Here is a 27,713-nt window from a genome sequence, read left to right on the forward strand (position 1 = left end):
TATTGCAGAGGTTTTGTTTGTGCCATAAATTGCTAATATCTCTCCAATTTTTTATGTAGACACATAGTGCTATGAACTTGTCTCATAGAACTGACTTCATTGTGTCCCATAAATTTGAGGTGTTGTGTTTTCATTTTTGTTCACTTCTGGGGAGATTTTAATTTCTGACTTGAACCACTTTTCATTCAATGAGTTGTCAAGCTTCCATGAGTTTTTAAGCTTTCTTTTGTAGCTATTGTTGTTGATATCCAACTGTAATCCATGTGGTTAGATAGGATACACAGATTAATTTCAATTTTCTTGCATCTGTTGAGACTTGATATGTCTCAAGCATGTGGACACTTTTGGAGAAACTTCCATGAGAGCCTGAAAAGAAAGTATAATCTTGTAGTTGGTTGTGTTTTACTCTTTGCTCTTTACTCTTTTGGGGGCCCACCATCCAGCTCCCAAATAAATACACAGAGACTTATTCTTTCATATGAATACCCAGACTTAGCTTGGCTAGTTTCTAGTTAGCTATTCTTAACTTAAATTATCCTGTCTACCTTTTGCCTCTGTGTTTTTATCTTTCTCTATTCTATATACCTTTCTTTACTTCTTATTTCGTGGCTTGTTGTGTAGCTGGGCGACTGGCCCCTGGTGTCCTCTCTCCTCCTTCTCTTGCTCCTCCCTCTTCTACTTTTTTATTCTCTCTCCCTGCCAGCCCAACCTTTTTCCTCTCTCCTTCCCTGGCCATTCCACTCTTTCTTAGACCAATCAGGTGTTTTAGGCAGGCAAAGAAACACAGCTTCACAGAATTAAACAAATGCAACATTAAAAAAATGCAACACATCTTTGCATCATTGAATAAATATTCCAAAGCATAAATAAACATAACACATCTTCAAATATATTCCACAACATAATCTTTTTGATTTGGTGAAATGTTCTGTAAATAACAGTGTAGTCTATTTGGCTCATAATGTTATTTAGCTCCAGTACTTCTCTGCTTAAATTTGTCTGGAAGCACTGTTTATAGGTGCAAGTGGGATATACTGAACTCACCCACTATTACTGTATGAGTGTCAATATGTGATTTATGCTATAGTATGGTACGTATATATGTATAGTATAGTATGGTATGTATAGTATGGTATGTAGTATAGTATGGTATTTCTTTTACAAACTTTGTTGCCCTTATGTTTGGTACATATATGTTAAGAATTACAATATCTTCTTGGTGGATTAAGATGGTCTGAGTGGGACTGATAAGGTCCATAGGAGGGAGAAAAGCTAGGTCCTCCATGAGGATCTGCCAATTTCTCAGAGAATGCAGAAAAAAAAGAAGATGCCAAGCCACTGTTGGTGGCCTGCTACAGGGATGAGACTGAGATCAGAGAACTGAACATAGAGAAAAGGAAAGAGAATGTAGATTGCTTCCTTGATTCCCAGCCAGTATGGCCAGTGTATTCCAAGTTACCAAGTGCCTCTGGGTTTGATGGCTGAAACAAAGACTCAGAATTGAGCTTAACTGTGGCTTGAGATTATCCACTTAATAGTGCAATAATGATCCAAATAAATCTATAAATATTTTTATTTCAACCTCATTAACCTGGAAAACTTCCCTAAAACGTACTAAAATCAAACATTACTTTGAGATGTAATGATTACTACCAAAAGCAAATGATCCTGATTAAAGTGGAATGTTCAAGAACTTAACTGTGGTTTAAGCAACACCAGGTCAACCATAGAAAACAAAACCCAAAGCTATAATCAAAAAGCAATGTAGAGTTGGCTGTGGTGTCTTTGTTTCCCAAAAGCTAAATCAAGATCCTGAAATGCTTATCTTGTTGCCAAACTGCAGCTGATAGTATAAATAAGAAAACAACTATTTTATTGGTTTAGGTGTGAGAGAACCACTAATGGAAGTTGAATGTAAACATTTCTTATATTCTTGCAAGAGTTCATGTGTTCTTCTACAGAAGCTGTCTATCCCAAGCTCAATTATTTAAAGAAAAACTATGATGACCAGGGTGGAGGTCTTAATTCTTCCTTTCTCAAAAGGAACTAGGGGTTATAAATTTCTATCTGAATATGAGAACATTGGTGAAAGGAAGAATAATTCTTGAGGCTGGAGAGATGGCTCAGCAGTTAAGAACAATTTTTCTTACACATGACTCAGATGTAATTCTCAGCACCCACATAGCAGCTCACAAACATCTTAATCTCTAGTTCTAAGGGAATCTGGTGATATTTTGATCTCCATAATCATCAAGCATGCACGCATGTGTTACACATATACATACATGTAGACAAAACACTAACATATGTAAAGTAATGTAAAATGTAATGTTTATTACCTCATTTACTTTCTGAGATTATAATAATTACATCATTTTCCCCCCCAAACTCTCCCAAAACTTCCACCTTATTTGCTTTCAAACTTGTGGCTTCTTTTTTATGAATGAATTTATAAAAATATATCCATACATGGCTTTCCATCACATTGTAGTTTAACAGAACCCAAGTTTCTTGACGAGTGACATAGAAGTTTGAGCTTCATATTAAAATCTTTTTATAAGTTGTGTAATTTATTAAATACTTTTATTTTTAGACTTTCTCATTATATATTGAAAACATTAACTACTTACTTTGTAGTGTAGAGATTAAATGTGTTAATTTATATAAATATTTTAACAAGCTGTCTAGAGCACAGTATAATATGATTCTGAGGATCATTATCATGTATATTGGATGTGTTATTTGGGCAATAACATTTCTACCTTTTGTAAGTAATAACAGGAAGTATCTACCAACACTGCAAGGACCTGCTCAATTGATTGACATAATGTGATATTAAATATTGGGTGTCAACTTGAGATTTAGAGTCATCTAGGACACCAAGTCCTAGAATAGTAGTTCTCAGCGTTCCTGATGCTGTGATCCATTAACACAGTTCCTCATGTTATGGTGAGCCAAAACTGTAAAATTATTCCATTGCTGTTTCATAACTGTAATTTTGTTAATGTTATAATTGTATTGTAAATATCTGATATGTAACCTCAAAGGGGTCAGGAACTACAGGTTGAGAACCACTTCTCTAGAAGTATCTGTTAGTTTCATTTCAAAGGTATTCACTAAGATGAGATGGTCCACCTATTCCATGAGCTGAGTGCTTGGTATGAATAAATTGGAGAATGCAAACTGAACACCAGTATTTCTCTGTACCTCCTGACCATAAATATGATGTGAGCACTGTTTCACACCCATGCCTGCCACAAATATAATTGTTCTCCTCATTATTAATTCTTCCCTGTCATTATTGATTGACAAACACATTCTTTCTTAACAATAAGAAACATTACTAATAGACATGTAAAGATGACTGTGAAGTGATGCTTAGAATGATAAAACCAAAATAATCTTTGCAATAATAAAATGGTATTTTAAGAGGGATGCAGAGAAATAAATAGATTGCATGTATCTGCAAATACAAATTGAAAGTAGTATGCAAAATACAACAAAAATAGCTAGTGTTATATTGTAGTAAAAATGATAAACTGTAGCAGAAATTGTCAGGTCTTATTAATAAAAACAAACCTGGAGCCAGGTGTTGGGGTGAATGCTGGAAGATCAGAGAAGCAGAACAAACCACAGCAACTTCACCTTGCCAATTCCTCAGCTGATCCTGTTTCTTCAGACTGGAAGCCTCTGAGTCCTTATCCAAATGGCTCTCAGCTGAACTGCTGCTCAAAAGCCTGAATGCTTAACCAGCCAAAATGCTTACTAGTTTCTGGTCCTCATGCCTTATGTATCTTTCTGCTTTCTGCCTCACTCCCTGGGATTAAAGGCTCACTTTCTGGGATTAAAGGCATGTGTCACCAAGCCTGGCTGTTTCCAATGTGGCCTTGAACTCACAGAGATCCAGAGGGATTTCTGCCTCTGGAATGCTAGGATTAAAGGTGTGAATGCCACCATTTTCTAGCCTCTGTATCTAGTGGCTGTTCCATTTTTTGACCCCAGATAAGTTTATTAGGGTGCACAATATTTTGGGGAACACAATACCACCACAGATAAACCTTTACATTTTCTTTTATATATTTCAGCACTTTTCAGGAAGTGTGGTTTATATGTAGAAAAGAGTTATCATGTCAAAATAAATTATTTAATGAACATTACAAAACCAAATATTATGTGAACAGAAAACCATATAATACTGAATTCAATACCTTTACACTTTATATTTTTCATATATATATATATATATAATAACCAATAGCACAAGACAAGAATTATAATAATTTAACACAAAAATTACTCATCAATATTTAGATTACACTATCTTTGTCTTATTTAATCATCAATACCTCATGGTAATTTATTCACATGCATAAGCTTTAGGCAAGGACAAATACTCTGTTCCTGGATTCTTGTTAAAAATCAATCATGTATTTCACAGTTTACATGAAGAGATAGTGAAAAGAATAATAAGAAATGCACATGTTTCTGTACCAGTTGTTATGTCAACACACCATTAAGTAAAGAAACTATACGAGGAATACCTTAAAACATTCTCTGTGCCTGTAAAATATATCTGTGGGGAAACAAATGAGGTTAGGAATCTAACCTCATGTCCTTATTAAAAAATTTTGTCTTCCAGGCAAATAAAATAGTATTATTTACTAAGAAATATCATTTTCAGTGAAACCCTTTTTACAGGATCCCCTGGCTTAGGATTATTTATAGTGAATGAATCTAGAATTACAGATTTATGAAACTTGACTGTGTAAATAATATTACATAAGCTATAGAAGACAACAGTAATAACTAAAATTCTTCTCTAGCTGTGTTGAAAAATAAGCTTTTATTGAGAGACCATATTTACGTTTGGGCAGAAAGTACATATTCCATGTAGGATGGAAGATAAAATACAAACTATGATGTTTCAGAGTGATCTCTGTTTTCTTTGAGACTTTAAAATTAATGAGATTAAAAATCTTTGATTCATAGGAGAGCAATTTGAAGAAGTGTTCCCTAGCGTTGGATTTTTTTTAAAAGGTAAAGAAAATAGAGCTATGAATCAATTGATGAGCTACATACTCATCAATTAATTTCTCCAATTGATAGGCATTCTTTCAAGCTGGTAAGGAGGTGAATGTTCATTTGGAACTAGCAATCGTATCTCAGTCTTTCTATGCTTTAGATCCCGGGCAATATGAATACAATTGTTCTTATATTCCCTTAATGTTAATGACATAAAGGGCTTTACCGTGTGCTCAGCTACTCTAGCACACAATCCTATATCCATGCCTTGTTCAACTTTTACTGCTCTTAGATCTTTGCCATGATTTTGATTTCATTTCCTATGAGCTGAATTCAATAAATGATTTTCCACTTAAGAATCCAATATGAAATCCCAGTGTAATAGAAAAGAGTGTTTTATTGGTTTTGTATAGCTATACATATATCCTTCCAAGCTACATATGTTCAAAAAATAATAACTCCCTTGACTTTAGGTAGCTATTCAGCACTGGAGTCCCAGAGTCAGTGAGATGAAATGATTCTTCTCTAATAAATTTTCTTTGATGTCACTCAGCACCCACTCTTGAAAAGTCACTTTTAATTACACTCTGACATTTATTTTACTTTGCACCGAAGAAATACAAAAATAAACCCCATAACTTTTAATGAAATTGATATGGGGTTGGCCTGGTAGTAAGTCAAAATTGAAAGAAGTCTTCTATAAAGACTTTGAAAAAGCTTGGAGGAAATTACTCCTGGTTTTCATCTAAAAATAAAGGGTTACTTCTATGCAGGTAGAAATAGCTCTCCTTTTTTGACACATGATCCAGGGGGACTTATAACATTACTCTAGGATAATGAAATCTAGAGAGGATTCTAAGATGATGAATAATCAGAAGTAATAGAGTTCTTTTGATGTTATTTCCAGCTACTTCTAATTCTGAATAAATAAATATTATATAGAATAGAAAGGTATCTGAGAAGGATGATTTAGGCTTGGGCTGTGTTATACTGAGGTTCATGGGCACATGGGAATCATGCTATTTAATGTAAGTCCATGTCATAAATCCACAAATAAGGTCATTTTAGGTACACTTTTATAACACAATTGAATGTATAACTTATGCAAGAAAAAAACATGCTATCACATGACTTTAAATTCATAAAGCCCATTGACAAATTTGTATTTTACAAATGACAAAGAATTAAGGAAGTAGTGGTCTTTATGTCTGTTTGAGTGTGTGTGAGAACTGACAGATAATCATACTCATATCACATATAAGAAATTGATATAAATATTCCTTTCAAATATTATATTTATATCAAAATGCTAGTCTTATGACCCAAACTGAAGGTTACTATTCCAATTTAAAAAGTAGAGTGAGTGAGTGACAGAGACAGATAAACGGACGATGAGACAGAGAAAGACAGAGACTGACTTAGCCTATGAATCATTTCATAAACCAAAGATTTTAAATTTGTTTCCAAATAGTGTTTTCCTTGAAGTAATGCTATCACCAACATTCCAACAAGCTGATTTCCTAAGTCTCTTGCTGCCTCAGTTCTAATTTGTAAATCAAATGAGTAGTACAGTTGCTTGTAACTATCACCAACTAATCAGGCCTACTGGGTGCTTTTCTGGGTACCCATTTTACAAATGTCTTTTTGTGGAAAAAAATTGACAAGTATTCTCAAATAAAATATGCATTAAAGACTAGGGGAGAGAGGGAGAAACTAAAGAAAGAAACAGATGAAGCAAATGCAAGGATAAATAATATATGTCTAAGAAAGAGAGCCAATAGGCAACCACGTCTTGTGGCAAGTGTAAAAGCCCTTCCTTTGTCTTCTCAAATGATTGCTTTCTCCCTGAATAATTTTCATTGAAATATCAGCCACTCTAACATTAATTGTTCTTTCTACAGGTTATTTCTCATATGGAGTCCAATGTGAGAGAAAGGGGAATGGGGGGTGGATAAAAATGACTAGAATCTACCATCAAACAATAAAAATATTTTAGTGTACTGGAATACTCTGCCCTACCATCCAGATGTTTATAAGGTATTTATAGTCTTCTGAGTTCTGTCTTCACTCACTAGTGCCATTGCTTTAAAGGAAAAAAAAACACCTATAATCAGCTTTTCTTTCTACTAAATGTATGTTGCAAAAAAAAAAAAATGTATATGGCCGTACCAATTGTCTATTGTCAGTCACATACAGCAGATGTTGAGATAATTAGAATCTCATGAAGATGTTCAAGGGGTGGGAAAATACTGCTAATGAGGAAGAGATAAAGCTAGAGTAGGATTACCATGAATATTGCTTACGATATACAATGTTTTGAAACTGTAATTATTTTTTTGCAATTTTACATACAGGAGATGAAGATCAAGGTAGGCTGCCATCACATTAACTAGGCACTGGATATTTGCTTTCCCTGGAGAGGAAATATAACCTATGTAGACTTATTTCCTTTCAGAAAGTGATTTCTTATTTCAGAGAAAATAAGTTTTGGGTTTTTTGTTTGTTTGTTTTAGTTTTAGTTTTTGTTTTTGTTTTTGTTTTTGTTTTGAGACAGGATTTCTCTGTGTACCTTTGGAGCCTGTACTGGAACTCGCTCCGTAAACCAGACTGGCCTCGAACTTATAGAGATCCACCTGCCTCTGTCTCCCTAGTGCTCAGATTAGAGGCATGCACAAAATAAGTTATCTTTAAGTAATTACTTGTTAAAACTCCCAGCAACTGGAAGAATGAGCTGCCAGATACTAAAGGGACAACTGGGTGAAACATTGTGGTGGTTACTCCTTCTTGTCTGAACTCTTGAGCTCCCAACATCTGCCTCTTATCATGATATTACTTATGCCTTACTTGACATTAATAAGAGACAAATTCTGAATTTAAAGTGAGATGAATGCTAAAGATGATCACCTTGAATCATATATCTTTATGATGGATTCTAACACAAATATTAACAACATGAATACCTGACAATAAATGAGACTTCATGAAACTGAAAAGCTTCTCTAAGGCAAAGCACAATGTCAATAAGACAAAACAGCAGACTACAGAATGGGAAAAAGATTTTCACCAACCCCACATCTTACAGAGGGCTGATCTCAAAAATATATAAGGAACTCAAGAAACTGAACATCAATAAACCAAATAATCTAATTAAAAATGGGATACAGATCTAAATATAGAATTATCAACGGAAGAATCTCAAATGGTTGAGATACACTTAAGGAATTGTTCAACATCCTTAGCTCTCAGGGAAATACAAATCAAAATGATATACCAAGATACCATATTATACCTGTCAGAATAGCTAAGATCAGAAACACTAATGACAGCTTATGCTGGAGAGGATATGGAGCAAGAGGAACACTTCTCCACTGCTGGTGGGAGTGCAAATTTGTACAGCCATTTTGAAAACCAATATGTCAGTTTCTCAGAAAATTGGGAATCAATCTGCCTCAAGACCTAGCTATACCACTATTGGGCATATATGCAAAGGATGCTCAAACATCTCACAAGGAAACTTGCTCAACTGTGTTCATAGCAGTGTTATTCTTCACAGCTAGAACCTGGAAATAACCTAGATGCTCCTCAACTGAAGAATAGACAAAGAAAATGTGGTACATATACACAATGGAGTATTACTCAACTGCTAAAAATAACGACATCAGGAAATTTGAAGGCAAATGGATGGAACTAGAAAAAAATATCATCCTGAGTAAAGTAACCCAGACCCAGAAAGACAAACATGGTATGCTTATTCATAAGTAGATATTATCTGTAAAGTAAAGGATAACCATGCTATAATCCACAGCCCCAGATAGTCTAGGTAATAAGATGAACCCAAAGAGGGATGCATGCATTTCCCTGGGAAGGGAAAATAAAAGAATAAAAGAGATCTCCTGGGTAGACTGGGGGTAGGTAGGCATGGGAACATGAGGGATCAGGTCAGGGAGGTATAGATGGAAGGGGAACATAATGAAAGGGATATCTTGATGGGGGAGCATTTTGGGGTCAGGTAGAAACCTGACACAAGGAAAACTCCCATGAATCTACAAGGATAACCCAAGCTAGTTAATACTCCTAGAAATAGTGGGTAGGTAGCCTGAACTAGGCATCTCCTGTATACAGATTAGTAACTACCCAGTTGTCATAAGAGCCTACATCCAGGAACTGATGGAAACAGATGCAGAGAACCAAAGCCAAGCACTGGGCTAGGCTGGGGGAATCCTATTGAAGAGAGGGAGGAAAGATTGTAGGCGTGAGGGAGTCAAGGTCATCATAAGGGAACCCATATAAACAACTAACCTGGCATCATAGGAGCTCACAGACTCTGGACTGACAGCAAGAGAGCCTGTGTGGGACTAACCTAGGCCCTCTACATGTATGTGACAGTTGTGTAGCTTGGTTAACTTGTGGGACTCCTAGCAGTGCAAGCAGGCCCTGTCACTTACGCTTTGATTAGCTTTGGGGAACATATTCCCCGTACTGGGTTGCCAGGCCCAGCCTTAATACAAGGCTAAACAAGGATAGGAGTTTAGCCTACTTCAGCCTGATATGTCATGCTTTGTTGACACGCATAGGAGGCCTGCCCCTTTCTGAACAGAAACAAAACGGAGTGGATTGGGGGAGCAGAGAGAAAGGGGGTTGAAAATGGGAGGAGAGGTGGGAGGGGAAACTGCTGTCAGGATATAAAATAAATGAATAAAATTAATTAATAAAAATATAAAAAAGAATGTGACTATAAAAATATGGAGAAATCCATTAATATCTACTTATGTTAACTTCAGGATAGATTGATAGGAAGATTATTTCTTCTTTCCCAATAGTTTTATAACAATGTCACATGGGGAATTATATTTCCAGGGATAAATGGAAGAATGGAAAAATATTGTTCTTTTCTCAGTTCCATTACTACTGTATACTCCTTTGCAGCTCTCAACAGGAAATCTGACACACTTGATATTCCACTTGAATTTCAAAAGCACCACTAATTCAAATTTAATTTTGAATTTATTTTCGGTACTAAATAAAGCCACAGCTGCAATTTATAAATACTCTAATAATTATTATAATTATTAATTTGTTATTATTATGGTTCATTAAATGGGATGTAACAAGAAGTCTGACAGAATTTCTTGCCACTCATGAATTAAGCCATAGTAACGTGAGTTCACATGTACAATGGGCCTGCTGTGATTAGATGTCCTGTTTCCTTGGTGTTCTCCATCCGGTATGGCTGTTACAACTTTTCTGCCTCCTCTTCCACAGTGTTCTTTGAGCCCCGAGAGGAGAGATTTGATGAAGACATCTCATTTAGAACTGAGTACCCTGCTTTTCTGTTCTTCCAGATCGAGTGTATCTGGCCTTGTGTTGAGGTCCTTGATCCAGTTGGAGTTGAGTTTTGTGCAGGATGACAGGTTTTTTTTTTTGCATTCTTCTACATGCAGCCCACCCAGCTTCACCAGCACCGTTTGTTGAATATAATGTCTTTTTGCTAGGGTGTATTTCTGGCTTCTTCATCAATAATCAGGTGTCCATAGGTGTGCAAACTTATGTTTGGCTTTCAAGTTGATTCCATTGATCAACTTGCCAGTTTTTTGCCAATACCATTTTGTTTTATTATTATAGCTCTCTTATAAAAATTAAGATAGGAGATGGTGATACCTCCAGTAATTCTTTTATTTTTTAGGATTTCTTTTTAGCTATCCTGGATGTTTTTGTGTTTCCACATGAAGCTGAAAATTGTCCTTCCAAGTTTTGTGAAGAATTGTGTGAGAATTTTGATGAAGATTCCATTGAATTTGTAGATTCTTTTTTGTAAGATGGCCATTGTCACTATATTAATCCTACCAATCCATGAACATGGGCCATCATTCTATTATCTAATATCTTCTTCAGTTATTCAATGCATTAAAGTTTCTGTTATACAACTCTTTCATTTGCTTGGTTAGAGTTATCCCAAGATAATTTTTAAGGCTATTATGAAAGACATCATTTCTCTGGTTTCTTTCATGGTCCATTTGTCATTTGTATATAGGAAGAATTCTGACTTTGTTTTAATTTTGTATGTTACTCCTTTGCTGAAAGATTTTATCAGCCATAGGAGTTTCCTGGTGCAATTTTTAGGGTCACATGTATACAATCATATCATCTGCAGATAAAGGTATTTTGATTTCTTCCCTTCCCATTTGTACCCCCTTGATTTCCTTTGCTTGTGTTATTGTTCTAACTAAGACCTCTAATACTATATTGAATAGGTATGTAAAGAGTAGACATCCTTGTCTTGTGCCTGATGCTAGTGGAAATGTTTTGAGCTTATCTCTGTTTACATTGTTATTGGGTGTAAGTTGTCTCTTTTACTGGGAAGTATATCCACTATCTCTAATCTCTGCAGGGCTCTATCATTTCAGGATGTCAGATTTTGTCTAAGGCCTTTTCTGCATCTAAAGAGATGCTCAAGCAGTTTTTTTTTATTTTAGTCTGTTTATATGGCAGATGACATTTATCAATTTACATATCTTGAACCATCCCTACATCTCTTAGATGAAGCCTACTTGATCTCTGTGGATAATATTTTTAATGCGTTTTTTGATTCAGTTTGCAGGAATTTTATCAGGCAGTTTTACATCTATGTTTATAAGTTTTGATTCTTCATCTGATCTTTATTTAACTTTACTAGGTGGTATATATCATTTTTTTATTTCTTTTAGATTTTTCATCTCAGTGGAGTACAGGGTTGTAAAGTATGTCCTTATGATTCTTTTGATTTCTTTGGTGTTTGTTGTTGTTCCACTTTTTGTCTCTAATTTTGTTAATTTGGAGCTTCTCTTTCTGCCATTTAGTTAATTTGGAGAATGATTTGTCAATCTTACTTTCTCCAAGAACCAACTATTTGTTTCATTAATTCTTTGTATTTTTTCTACTTTCTTGATTTTAGAGCTTAGTTTAATTATTTCTTGTCATGTAATCTTTTGGGGTATTATTTCTTCTTTTTGTTCTATAGCTTTCACACTTGTCTATAAGTTACTAATGTGAGATCTCTCTCCTCTCTCTCTCTCTCTCTCTCTCTCTCTCTCTCTCTCTTTCTGTAGATACTTAGTGCTATGAACTTGCCTCTTAGAATTGCCTTTCTTTTGTCCTAAATGTTTACATATGGGTATTTTCATTTTGATTCAATTTTGAAAAAAATTAGTATCTTAATTTCTATCTTGACCCATTTTTTTACTCAGTAATGAGTTGTTCAATTTCAACAAATTTGTAAGCTTTCTGTTTGTTCTGTTGTTGTTGATATCCAGGTTTAATCTGTGATGGTCAGATAGGATGCACTGTGTTATATCCATTTTTCTTGTATATATTGAGACTTGCTTTGTGTCTTAGTATGTGATCATTTTGGAGAAAGTTCCTTGAGGTGCTGAGAAGTAGGTGTATTCTTATGTGTTTTGATGAAAATATTTGCAAATATCTATTAGATATATTTTATTTATGAAATGATTTAGCTGAAGCATTTCTCTGTTTAGTTTGTCTAGATGACCTCTCTGTTAGCAAGAGTAAAGTATTAAAGTCACCCACTACCAGTGTGGAAGTGTCAACATGTGACTTAAGATGGTTCTTTTATGAACTTGGGTGCCATTGTATTTGATGCAAAATTATTTAGAATTTCAGTATTCACTTGGTGGATTTTTTTTCTTTAATAGATATGTGTTGTCTTTTTCTATATCTTCTGTTTAGTTTTGGCTTGAAGTCTGGATCTATTTGGTTGTAATGTTTTTTCTATTTGTTTTCCCTGAGAAAACTTGATGGCAAGTTGAGTGTTTTTATTTTTTTACTTTTTTTGGGGGGTGGAGTGGGGGATACAGAAGAAGCATGGATCCTGTTCTTGAATCTAATATGTTTTTCTGTGTCTTTTTACTGGGAAATTGAAACCATCATGTTGAGATTAGTCAATGAGCAGTGTGTTGGTTAACCTTTTTCAGACAGAAGTTTTTCTTATAAAGACTTCTGTAGAGCTAGATTGATAGATAGATATTGTTTATATTTGGTTTTATTGTGGAAGGTCTTTTTTTTCATCGATGATGATTGAAATTTTTTTCTGGTGTAAGAGTCTGGACTGGCATCTGTGATCACTTGTAGTCTGTATAACAGCCACTAAAACACTCTGCTTTTAGAATCCCCAATGAAAATTTGAGTGTTCTTATATGTATATGTATATATATATATGATTTATATAAATATATATAAATTATATGTTGTTACACACAATATTTTATGTTATTTGGCTTTACCCTTCATAGCTTTTTATTATTATTATTATTTTTTTTTTTTTTTTTGGTTTTTCGAGACAGGGTTTCTCTGTGTAGCTTTGCGCCTTTCCTGGGACTCACTTGGTAGCCCAGGCTGGCCTCGAACTCACAGAGATCCGCCTGGCTCTGCCTCCCGAGTGCTGGGATTAAAGGCGTGCGCCACCACCGCTCGGCGCTTTTTATTATTTTTTGCTTTAGACATTTAGTGATTTGATTATTATGTTTCATGGGAAATTTCATTTCTAGTCTATTTGGTATTCTGTATACTTCTTATACTTTGGTAAGCACCTCCTTCTTTAGATTTGGGAAGTTTTCTTCTATGACTTTTCTGTCCTTTATTCCTATTATTCTTAGATTTGGTCTTTTCATAATGTCCAAGATTTCCTGTATGTTTTTTGGCTGAACTTTTTTTTTTTTTAATTTAACATTTTCTTTGACTGAGGTATCCATTCCTCCATCTTGTCTTCAGTGCTGGAGACTCTCTCTTCCATTTCTTGTATTCTGCTGGTAAGACATGCCAATGAAGTTTCTGTTCAAGTTCCCAAATTTTTCATTCACAGTTTTCTCAGTTTAGGTTTTCTTTGGTGATGGCTTATCTACTTTCATGTCTTGAACTATTTTCATCATTTCATTCCACTATTAGTTTGTGTTTTCATGGATTTTATTAGTGGACTTATTCATATAATCTTTAAAGCACTTGAGAAAATTCATAACAGATGTTTTTAAGCCTTAATCTTGTGTTTCAGCTATATTGCATTTCTCAGGTCTACTGTGGCGCAATTGTTGAGCTGTAGTGGAGACATGTAGTCCTGAATATACTGATTATGTTTTCTCTGGCATCCGTGTTTAGGGTGATAGTAATTTAGATACTTCTACCTGATCTTGCATTTGTTGGGCTTGTGTTATGTTCCCTGTTTTCTTTTGTCCTCTTTGACTAATAGACTATGGTTGTTGTGAGTTGCCAGGTAGGTCGTGCTTCTGAATACGTGTCAGGTATAGTCATTAGGATGTCTTGGGCAGAACTATTTCTAGGTATTAGGAGCTGACACTACAGAATGGGGATAGGATAAAAGGCAGTGGATTGAAGGGTCCAGAGGACGAGGACAGTGAGTATGCTACTGGATATATATAAACACCTGGAAATGAGTGTAGAGAGAAAAGGGTGGCCACATCAAATGATCTGCAACAAAGCTGTGGATAAGACTAGGGGATTAGAATTGGAGGTGAGGAGGGAAAGTGAAGATTGGCTGGTGCCATAGATTGCTTCTCATGTCCCCTTCTTAACCAAGATCCTCAAAGTATAATCTATGAGGAATGGGCTCAGCTGATTTCCTCAAACCTTTGTATGTGTACGTGAGTTTGCGTTATTAACATCAGGTTCCTACCCAACTTACAGTGATAGCTTAAATTGAGGATTAAATGAACTGACCATCTGACTACTCTAATGTTTCTTCTCTACTGAACTCAGAAACATGAAGGTATCTCAAATACCATCTCACATATGTACATAATTTGTGGAAGATCATGTAACAATGGAACTTCGAAATTTCATCCATGAACCATGGAAATGTTTTATTTCTATAATTAATAAAATAGAAAATAATTTATGCCCAAAGCCTGGAAAAAATTATAAATGCATATTCTCCTTTAAACGACTAAGATAGTTCATTGCTCTGGCTTCAATATGATCCACATGTCTTTCATGATTACAGTCAACTTTCACAAGAGCATATACCACACACAGTGATGAAAAAAAGGGAAAGCTGACATATTTGATGTTATATACCACCGATTCTCATTCTCTGTATAGATCAGTGGCCAAATGACAAAGTTTCTAAACTGGAGCCATGAATGAGAAGTAAAACAAGCCACTGACTGGGGTCCCTTCATCCTGAGACACAGAAGCCCAGGTTGCTCTAGTTTGATGTGTCTCAGAAATGTTATTTTGGGATAGTTACTAGGCAACTCTGTCTGTGAGTCATGGGAGAGCACTCTGCCATGGCATCTGTGCCATCTTTCCATAGACTGAACACAATAGCTAAACACCAGTCACTTTTTCCTCACAAAGGCCCATGTCAGGCATCAAGAGGGAGATGAGATGTGTAGGATAGTGTTATACTGGATAATCCACAATTGGGTTTCATGTATTTCAATTGTAAATACCGTTAGGGCTATTATATAAATACATGTTTTACTAAAAGGGAGACTGAAGTAAAAATGTGAGCAAAAAATACCATCACAAAGATTGAGTAGCCAGAAAGTCAAGCAAAAGATTTGGAAGGTAAATTGTGTTTTGAAAGTCAAGGGCACAACTTACGTTATCTGTTACTATTTCCAGTGTGCTAAAATAAGAAATTTGAGTCTTCTTTCCCAGTACTCAGGACTACATACTTTGTAATCAAAAAAAAAAAAAAAAAAAAAAAAAAAAGAAAGAAAGAAAAAAGCCTTCTCTTATTTACATTTAAACAGATTCAATTATTCTACAAGCCTAAAGCTTTGTTCTAACCAAAATCTGAAAGTTGGTTGGAATTACAAATATAAGACCTGAGAGGAAACAGGTGGTAATGATGAAAACAGGAGATCTTAGACAGGAGAAATGACAATGTACCTAACACTTCCTCAACAATATTTCACGTGAAACTGAATTTCTAGATTTCCAATTTTACCTAATTTTTCTTTCTACTAAGCATACGTGCCATTGTTTAGCCACTTACGTTAAAAAGACTTCTCATCTTGTCTTTTTCTTTTCATCAGGGCTAGTTCTATAGAGGTGCGACCTGTTCAACTGCATGAACTCCTTTTATTCATAGAAATGCTTCAGGCTTGCTTAGTGTAGTAGTTATGCCCTGTGTTTTTATTTTGTAATGGATTCCACTAGTTACAGAACCCACTGTGTGAATTACTATTCAGTCTTCCTCCTTGTCTACCCATAAATGTCCTCCTCCTCCACCTACTTCATGGTTTTCTTACAGCGGCAAAAGTGAAAGTAAGATTTGACATGGATTTGAGAGATTTATCCACAGTAGTGCATAGAATCATGAGTAAGAATGACTAGAGAAGAATGAAGACATACGAAAAAAGGTGGTAGTTAGATGTTGGAACAATAAAAAATCGGGCACGCTCTGCTTTCACTCCTGTTTTTCCCACAATCATCCCACACACATTACCCTGATCTTCACCTTCTGCTAGCCAGTCGTCACTTCTACCTTTATACATATCTGTGTCTATCAAAGAGCCTTGGTATTGCTGTTTTAATCTATGTTGTTTTTACAGTAGAGCAACTACACTCAAGACTTCCATTTCTGCTATGCTGTTAGGTCTGCCTCTCTCTATTAAAAAGGGTTGGGACACAATCTCATCATTTATACTCATTCTTCACGATATAATCTGAAGTGTTTACTCCATGAGGTTTGGTCCCTTGACCTGTGTCTTAATTAGGATTTACATTGCTGTGAAGAGACACCATAACGATGGCAACTCTTACAAGGAAAACATTTAATTGGAGTGGCTCACTTACAGTCCCCATGTTCAGTCCCTTATTATCATGATGGCACATGGTGGCATGCAGGCAGACATGGTACTGGGAAAGTAGCTGAGAGTTCTACATGTTGCAGGCAACAGGGAGTAGTCTGTCTCACTGACTGTGGCCTGAGCATATATGAGATCCCAAAGCCCACCTCCACAGTGACATTCTTCCTCCAACAAGACCTCCCCTACTCAAAAAAAAATGCCTCTAGCCGGGCGGTGGTGGCACACGCCTTTAATCCCAGCACTCGGGAGGCAGAGGCAGGCGGATCTCTGTGAGTTCGAGGCCAGCCTGGGCTACCAAGTGAGTCCCAGGAAAGGCGCAAAGCTACACAGAGAAACCCTGTCTCGAAAAACAAAAACAAAAACAAAAACAAATACAAAAAGAAAATGCCTCTAAATAGTGCCACTCCCTTTGGGGGCCATTTTCTTTCAAAGTATCACAGCCTGTAATTCTCCACTTAATGGTACCTAGAAAATTTAATCAGAAAAAGTCTGACTTTTTTATTATTTTACATATTCAAACAATATTATGGAGAATCAAAACTTTTGAATGGATAGAATTATTCTCTTTCTCTTCTTATTTTCATGCATGTTCCATGTTCCAGTAATAGAACCAGCCATCTTAACTTAGAAGGAGGAGGTGTGGTGGTTTGAATAAGAATAGAACTGAATTGTTTTGCAAAATAAAAGAAAAGAATAATCCTGATAGGCTCATATATTTGAAAGATTAGTCACCAGGGAATGACATTAGAATGATTAGAAGGTATGGCTTTGTGGAAGGAAGAATGTCACTGGAGGTTTTAAAAATATATGCCAACTCATCTCTCTCTCTCTCTCTCTCTCTCTCTCTCTCTCTCTCTCTCTCTCTCTCTCTCTCTCTCTCTCTCTCTTTTCTCCTTGCAGACCAGGATGTAGCTTTAAGCTACTGTTACATCATGATGCTTGCCCCCAAAATTTCTGCAATGAATGTGATGGATTGAAAAATAGGGTAGCATGACTAAGATAGAAGTTGATACCTGAGAGAAGGGTATTACTTTGACAGGTCTGACCATGTTGCTTGTTGGGAAAATGGGACTAGAAAAGAGGGCCTTAATAAGCCATCCTAATAGGGACATGGAAGACAGTGGTGCTGAGAGCTATGTAGCTTATAGCAGTCAGACTCAGAGAGGAAAAATTTTAGTAATTGGCTTAGACACTGTTCTCATAATATTTTGGAGAAGGATGTGGCTATTTTATGTTCTCTTCTAAAAAATCTGCCTGAGGCTAAATTGAAAATTTTTGGATCAATGGCCTTGGCCAGGGAGATTTTAAGACTGCATAGTAGTAACTGTGTCATGTGGTTATTATGCAAATTATCAGGTTATTGTCATTTTTATGCAGATCTATAATGAAAAAGAGAAAGCTAGACAAAGAGCAATACAAAATGGACAGTTTTAAGAGAAATGGAATATCAGTTAGTGTAATGGAGCTAAGTCTAGTGCTTCAGGAAATTAAAAAAAAACTTTAAAGAAAAGCATGTATAGAGAGTATGACCTTAGGGCAAGACTCTACCCACCTAAACTTCCAAATTGAGAAAGGAATTAAAGAAAAACTAAAGCAGTGAAGGAAATCATTAATCACAGAAAGCTGATGTAAACATAATTGTAGGAGGGAGCAAGTTCCAGTCCCATCAAGTAGCAGAACTTGTTAGATTCAGTCAAGTGGCTCTAGCTTTAGAGTCAAGGACACAAGAAAGGCACAGTGGAATCTCCCTCCATGGCTAAGGAGAGATGTTGTGGCCTGGTATGTGTCAAGTGCCTCTGTGCATCGAGGCCCAGAGAAGCCACTGCTTAAAGCTGTGAAAATGAAGCCTGGATTGTGTTGGAGACTTGAGATGTCGGAGATGAAAGAATCATGGATTATCTGTCAAAGATAGTTACAGACCTGGTGTGGAAAAAGCCCCAAAGATAGAAGTGTGCTGCAGTCAACAACCTGAAAGGAGTTGGAGACCTGAAGAGCCCCCTTTGACATCAGATATAGAGATGCTGAGATTGGAGTTCACTCTGCTGGTTTTCAGACTTGATTTTGTTTATTATTCCCTCATTATGCTCTTTTTCCTCTCTTTTAGAAGGGTAATGTATATTCTTTACCATTTGTGTTGAAAGTTTGTGATCTGTTTTTTTTGTTTGTTTGTTTTTATTTTACAAGGGTCTATAGTTAAGAGACTGTCTTGAGTCTCAGAAGAAACTTTAAGCTTTAGACTTTGAAGCAGTCTTAAGACTGAAAGACTACATGGACTTTTAAAATTGGATTGAATGGATTTTTGCATTATGATATGACTACAGGCCTATGGGTCCAGGGAGTAGAATGTGAGAGTTTGAAAAAGAATGGCCCTAATGGGCTTATATATTTAAATGTCATGAAGGAATGGCACTATTTCAAACTATTGGAAGGATTGGGAGGTGTGGCCTTGTTGGAGGTAGCATGTTGCTAGGTGTTGGTTTTGATGTTTCAAAAACTCCATGTTAAGCCCAGTGTCTCTCTGTCTCCTTGCATGTCTGGATACAGTTCTCAGCTACTGTTCCAGTACCATGCTTTGCCCCTGTGCTCCCTGACATGAGGATATTGATCCTCTTAAATGTAAGGAAACCCCCAATTAAATACTTTCTTACATACAAGTTATCATGGTTTCAATGTCTCTTCACAGTAATAGAATGGTGACTGAAACAGCAGAAGATGGGAAACAAATTAAGAATTCTAGATTCTTAGCAAAATGAAATGAGAACAACAGAGCTATCAGAAATACCTTGGCTGAGTTTCAGTTTATTCTATATCTTTCTCTTTTCTGAAAATGATCAGGACTTCCCTAACTAGGTAGATGCCAGTCTTTATCAAACTAAATGTCTTAAGAGAAGCGTCAGAGTGCTCGCCAAGTAATATGAAACCCAAAGTCAGTGAGGTCCCTCTGGTCAGCCTCCCATGTGCCAATTTGCATTGTGCCCACATTGGGGAAGTTGCTGAACTTTCCCTTCCTTCCCACTGGAAGCATTGCACATGAATTTGTGCTGGATTACTGGTTCTAAAGGATCAGATTCACAGAGCCATGCTCTCTCTAATTTCTCTGCAAATTCAGCAGATACCAACACTCATTTCAAAGTGTCTTTTTACAAAAAAAAAAAACAAAAACAAGCAGATCGTTGGGTTCCCAGAGCACCATAAGCAACGAGAACAATGTCTTTTGATTTGCAGTAATCCAGCAGCTTACTCTGGTTTAAATAAAGATGACATTCAACCTGATTGCAGACAGGCTTGTACTTAAGTCCTGGCTTATTCAGGATTCTCTCTAACTGCTTTTGGTTAAAGTTGGACACCCCAATAGACTTGACCAATCCTGCATCCTTACACTTCTCCAATGCCTTCCACATGACACAGAAATCCACTGTGTCCAGTAGTACTTTCCCTTGGTCATCTTTTGGAAAATCATCATCCCCGGTGGACTAGAACTCTCCAGTTCTCTTGAATGATCCAGTTCTTTGTGATGTGGCCAAAAAGAAAAAGCGAAGCCCTGCCCTGATTGCACTTCGATACTTGCTTCAGCGTAGGGTTGTGCCCCTGGCCCAGAGTTTCAAAGAAAATGAGATGAAAGAGAATTTGCAGGTTTTTTAATTCCAGTTGTCTCCCGAGGATATGAAAACCCTAGACGGCCTGAACAAAAATTTTCGATATCATGCAGCTGAGATTTTTGTGGAACACCCTGAATATCCATATTCTGAGGAATATTAACATGGAGACGAGACCTAGTCATGACTATGACTCTGACTGAAGTTATGGTGTGTGGACAGTGATGTTGGTGATGTGACTCAGATGCTGTTTGGTGGATGCCTCATTTCCAGTCAATCTAGGCTGCTTAGCAACTCTCTCATTCAGCTGAAACTCTGGCTAACAGTCTTGAAAAAAGGGGATTTAATTTTCATGATGCTTCAAAATAAATATAACGTGTTCTCCTCAAAAAAAAAAAAAGCAGATCATCTATGTGTGCATAAAAGATTAGGTTTTTTTTTTACTTTCTCTAAAAACTAATAATAATCTAGATTATACAAGAAAGACTTTCTTCTTCCTATATAAATAAATAATTCTCATTTTGTTATTTTGCTCTTTTATTTTATATTTCTAATTCATTTTCATTTTTTTTCTCTAATTTATTATTCCTACTGGATTCAAATTTATGGTTCTGACTTCTAATTTACTTTGGCTTTTTTTTGGAAGACCTTCATGTAAAATTTATAACTCATGGCGTTTTCTGAAAGATGACTACATAAATCAAGTAGAGTTTTATTATTCAGATATAAAGTAACGTGTTTATTGTCAAACAAAAGAGAAAATAAAAATAAATATGATTATATTTTCATTGTCCCTCGACTTTTGACATAGGAAAGTATGAACACAGAATTGTGTTCACAACATGTAACACTTTTAATATTAGTAAAGCATTCTAGAAATGCGGGGATATTTTCTTCATTCACAAATAACAGCTTTGCCATTTGTTGACATTTAGCATATCCCAGTAATATTTTAGAGGAAAAATATGCACACTATCTTCAAAAGCACCATTTATTTAAAACACAGTCTCTCTAAAGCTTAATGTTCCTTATATATTCCTTCTACTATCTCCAGCTCATGAAGGGCCATGCCAGGTTTATAGTCTCCTAAAGTGAATAACTTAGCTGATTATAGCTTATGTTTTAAACATTGATATTGTTGAAAGCAAGAATTAAAGTCTGAGCTTTTACATTTATAACCTATTTTTCTATATCACACTTTCATGACCCAAATAACAACAATCAGCTCAATATCCTCATTACTAGTCTACATTCAAGACCATCCACAGGGCACTATCCCCTCAAAAAAAAAAAAAAACCCTTCATCTTATAAATTCAGTGCTATACTTCATTCAAAAGAAAATGAAATAAGCTTTTGGTAGTATTATATATATAAACAATAAACATACTGGTAATATAATAACTGAGACTCATAGAGTTTTGCTATGTGTCAGTCACTGGTCATAGTTCTTTACAGATAAAACTCATTAACCCATAAATTTGATATTGTAGATCTTTACATAACTTTGTTTTGAAAATTTCATTCTTTGAGAAATAATTGAGAGCTCACACTTGAGGTCTGGTATTTTTTCCATAATCTTTCTAAATAAAGCAAAGTCTGAAATAGAAACTTCAGATATTTCTGCAATTCTAAACATGAATCACTTTCAACAGCTTTTATAAAATGTAAAGACAAACGATAATGGATACTTTTGTGGGAATTTAGAGAAAGGAAACTCTTGTACACCACTTTAAGAAAGTTATATTGTCCTTTTTTGTTTAAATAAAACTAACATGTAATCCACTTATCACAGTATTGGTAATATATGCAAAAACATGACATCACTGGTTGAAAAGATATCTATATTCCTGTGTTTTCTTCAGCATTAAACAAGGCATAGAATTAGGCTTAGTGTTCATTAACTGATGAATGGATAAAGGAAAGGTGGTAGAAGTACCCAACTTGATATTTAGCCATTGATGGGAAAAAAATCCAGTCACTTACAGTGACGTGAGCAAATATACAAGATACTCTAATGAGTGAAATGTCACACACCCAAAAAGCAGATAGCATAGGATCTCACTCATATACTGGATCTACAGAAATTATATAGGAAAAGATAATTGGATAGTAGTTACTACAGACTAGGGATGGGGAGATGAAGGTTGAGAGATACTAATTAGACTATAAAATTTTCCATTTACATAGGAAGAATAACATCAAGAAACCAATTGGAAAACATGATAACTAGGATTAAGATTATTTAATTGATTAAGATTAATTGTAAATGTATATTATATTCTTGAAGAATGATAAGAATATGGGAATATAGGTAAAATATTCTCATCACAAAAAAGGGCACCTGTGTGAATTAATTTTCACATTTATCTACTGGACTAGGTCATTCCATGTAATGTAATAAAAATCATACAATGTTATTTATCATTTGAAATTTTTAATTTATATGTATATGTGTACATGTTCATGAGGTGGTACACATATGTTATAGGTGTATTCATGGGTGTACATGTAAACTTGGAAGCCAAAAGTCAATCTTAGGAGCATTCACCTATATTTTGAGATTGGCCTGGAAATGATTGGTTTGTATAGGATGGCTTGCCAGAGATCCCAGAAGATCAATTGTTTTTGTTTTATATATGCTGGAATTACAAGTATGTCCACTACTCCTGGATTTTGTTTAAGAGATAAAACTCAAGCCTTCATACTTGCATATCAAAGACTGTACTAAGCTATCTCCACTATTCTATATTAATTATTTTATTTTATTGAGACATGGTCTCACTGGGTTGCTCTGTTGCTCTGCAATTTACTGTGTAGACAGGTAGGCCTCAAACTCACAGACATCCGTGTCTATTCCTCCTGAGTGCTGGCATTATTATACTTGGCTAACTTTTTCATTTTTTTTTAAAAAGGTGGTAGATTCTATGGCTCTATCAGACATGCCTAATCCACCAGACACTCCCTTATCCTCTCTCCAAGCAGGTGCTGGCTTTCCTGAGCTGTCACTTGCACCAAAATGTTTATTTCAGATAGGAAACTATATCCTTGTGTTGGTACTCCTGATTTGCTTACGGTAATAGGAGGGGTTTCTTACATGGGACAACATGATTGCTGCAGCTTGTGTGTTGACTACATTTAACCGCATCAACATGGATGTATTCTTGAGATAAGATTTGTTGCTTTTAATGAAAGTTGAGAAACACAATGTAACAAAGAGAATGGATTTTAATCGGTCTATTTTCATGGGAGGGATTCAGTGCACCCTAACTTGTGTTCCATTATTTCATATGACTTTATTTAGGAAAATAAGCAATGGCTCTATTCATACTTGTTCATTTTTCCTTCAAACCATTGGTGTGAGCTCAGGCAAGCCTGAGATACAACTTATGAGGAATAAGCCTCTTGTATTTCTCACCAATACTCTTCCTCCTGAATAAAATGATTCTTTATTTGACCAAGTTTAGCAATTTCATTTCCTATTCCTATAGGTTAGCATATCTCAGAAAATTCCTAAGTCCTTTGGAAAATATACTTTCGCTGAACTTGTCCTGTAAATTAAGACTATATGGCCAGCTACACTCATCCTCATAGTGATGAATTAAGTCTAAGTTAACTTCACTGCATCATAACTATGAATTGCTATTAGTGAAATATTTTTCACAACATTTTAAAATCCATTATTATGTTTAACAGGTTATTTAATTTGACTTTATTAGCCAGTGTATTGGGCATAAACTATGGTGATTTCCAACACTCATTTTCCCTCTTTCCTTGTTACTCTATGAAATAACTAGTTTTCAAGCATGGCCCCAAAGGCAGGCCAAAGCATGAAACTATCCACAGTCTCTTAGCTGTTATTTGCCTGATAGTATTTGAGATACTATGATGCAGGTATAAAGTGGTATGATTCTCAACATCCTGCAATGCAGATTTGAAACATTTGATGATTTTTTTGATAATAACATTACTTACATTGCAAAATAAGAACTGAAAGTGGAATTTAACGAAATGAGTTGGAAAGTCATAAGGAAAACTGACCGCCGTCAACCAGGATGCACTAGATCCAAGATACCATTGGAATGTTCATAAGAAGTGGATGCATCTGAAATTTAGCACCAGAATTAATAAATCATTCCACATGAATTTATTATTATATATAAATTTAATAATTTTGTGTAAATTTAATAATACTGATTTGACTAAGGTTAAAGGTCTACATGGATAATGGTGTTTAAGGAATTGAAATCCTATGAAAATGCTTTATATTTGAGATATGGAATTTATGAGGAGAAAAATGCCAAAATTAATTACAAGTTTCTTACATGCTGCAGAAATAACCTGTAGGAACTCAGATTCAACAAACATTTTATTAAATACACATTACAAGACAACAATAATTTTGGTTGTTTCTATAGACATGACCCAATTTTATCACAACCCTTTTAACATCTTATTCTATTTTATAGATGGGACAAAAGAAGCATATATAATTAGCAAATACTAAAAAAATGCATCCATGCTTAGAATGATTATTGCACATCCTATGTACAGTCTCAATGTATATAAAGGAACTAAATATAAGTGAAGAAAATAAAGTTTCATTCTGCTCAATTATGTCATTCCTTCAGTAAGGACAAAGACATTGGATGCAAAACAAGGCAATAGGATAGTTGGAGTTTTTTATTTATCTACCAGATTTCAAAGTACTAAATAAATACCTATGGAGTTCCTACATGCTACATTCTCCTTGTGAAAATGGGAACTGATTCTCAAGAAAGTGATACTGAATCTAGCATGGACAATGATTTTCCAGCTATTGAAATTTGACAGAAATGTCTGTTGCTTCATAGACTTTTTTGTTTGTTTTTAGTCTCTATTTTTTTTTCACACTTAATACTAAACTCATGGGATCCTTAATATACTGTTCCCAGAGCAAGGTGATTTGTTTAGCAAACATCATATAATGGTGGGATATATGCACTTTTGTAATGTAAGAATGGCAATCTAATTTACAGTGTCAGTCTGTTAAGAACTGATTTTGTTGTTTAATCAACCCACCAAACTAAACACAATAGATGCTACAGTGTTGTGAACATAGCAACCAATTTCTGGACATACAGTGAGCCTTTCAAGCTCCCTGCCCCTTTGTCAGTGACAGAACTTAAGGCAAACTATGCTTACCTATTAAGTTATGATGAAAGCTTCATTAAGTTAAATTAAATTAATTTTATCTTAAACATAACCAAATAATGGACTTGACAACAGCTGTGTCAGATCTTTTGGATTAACAGTGATTTTATTCACCCAAGGTGTTAAAGATTCCACAAGGTCTAGCAAGAGTATCGTTTTACAATTTACAGGAGTTTCCTGATTTAGTTTCATTCTCAAAAGCAAACAGAAGAAGTTTTCTTATTCCCAAAACTCATTTTAACTTTGGCACATCAAATAGAAAATTAGTATCACTTGTAAGTAAAAAGACAGAGTGAGGGGTTAAAAGTTCATTCAATTGTTCTTTGTGAAGTTCTTTATGGAAAGGATTAAATATAAGGCTGTCTGTAAATGGAATGACTTGGTAAAAGGTTGAAAATGCATTTAACATTGGAATGTAAGAACCCCATCTGCCATCAACTTAGAGTTGATATCAGATGTTACTTCTCTGAGATTTTGTCTCAAATTTTTCTCTGTTTTTAAACACATGCTTTAAAGAAGATTATTATTCTAATAAATATTTTGATTTTAGATAGATATTTACCCACTGACTATCTGATTCAGAAAGATACCTCTGAGGGTGAAAAAAAAGTGATCACAAATAACATTGGAATTCAGCCTCTTGGATCTCTAATACCTATCTTAGCCTTCTCCTGCCTTGAACAAAGAGAGGCCTTGCATTAACTAGGCTTTGTTTAGTAACCAATGCTACCAAAACAAAAGTTCTGCTATGGCCAAGCTAGACAGGAAAGGTAGATATATATAAAGACATGATACACTTTTGAAATTGAACTAGAAACTTGAATTTATTTAAAATATTAGAATTAGTTAGGAAAATTGGGATTAGTTATTATTAGTCTCAGCTTTGCTATCATTTACTCTGTGAGCTTATGTAACCTAGCTCTCTCTTAAGACTTAGTTTTGCTGGTAAGTAAAATACTGAAATTTCTTTCATGTATGAAATTCTAGTAGCTACAAAGCAATGAGGTAATAATAAATGATCTTTCTGGCAACACAATACACTGAAGAATCTCAGTTCATTTGCCAACTAAAAGCTGATGGTGCTATCTACCACCTATTCCTTAGCCATCATATTCCAGAAAAACTACCTACAGATGTTTTCCATTAGTTAATACAAACCCACAGTGACCTTCACTTTCAGGGAACAAGTCCAATGGACAATCTATTCTCATACAACGCATGCAACTACAACCATTATAACTAACAAGGATCTCTGAATGTTTAAAGAAAAGCAGTATCATGTAAGAAAAAATTCAATAAAACACTTCATGACACTGACCCAAAGCTCTCCGAGTAGCATGAAGTACATGCTACTTTTAAAATAGAAACATAAAGATATTTTAAAGTTCTAATTTAATAATCTTAAAGATATTAAAGATCATTTTCTATTCAGATCCAGATGTCATATTCCATATCTATAGTCCTAGTACTTAAGAAACAGAATCATGAACAGGAGTTTGACCTAGCATGGGATACATAACCTGTCTAAAAGAAAAAACAAACAAACAATAAACCCAAAGTCTATTCATAAAAGCATAAACATTTCAAAAAGAATGTCTTACAAATGGAAAATAGGAGAATTATTTTTCCTCCTCTATATTTCTATTCTTACCATATAATTTATTTTTTTTTACCTAGTATGTAGTGATTGGCAAATGTATTTTTCCCTATAAATACAAAATTCCCTATGTAATAGCAATATTTAATTGCTCTAGTCTTTCAGATATTGCAATTCATGTCCTGTCTACAATCACATTTATGGGACATTGGTGATTAAGGATTAATGACCTAAAATCCTCAAGCGAACTGAGACTCTCTAGACTGGAATATTGACTTGACTTTCAGTTATTGATAAAGCCAACCTCTGTTGGCATCTACCACTTTGAAACTTTAAGAGAATTGACCTGCATATGGAATCTCCCACCCCAAGGTCCCCTTTTCCAACTATCACCACCCTCAAATCCCCTGTTGGTGTGCATATAGTCTTCCCTCACATGGAAGACTGATGTCCTTCAGTGTTTCTTTAATTTCCATGTCACC

The sequence above is a fragment of the Peromyscus eremicus genome, chromosome 6 (genome assembly GCF_949786415.1).
Source record: "Peromyscus eremicus chromosome 6, PerEre_H2_v1, whole genome shotgun sequence".
Taxonomy (NCBI): domain Eukaryota; kingdom Metazoa; phylum Chordata; class Mammalia; order Rodentia; family Cricetidae; genus Peromyscus; species Peromyscus eremicus.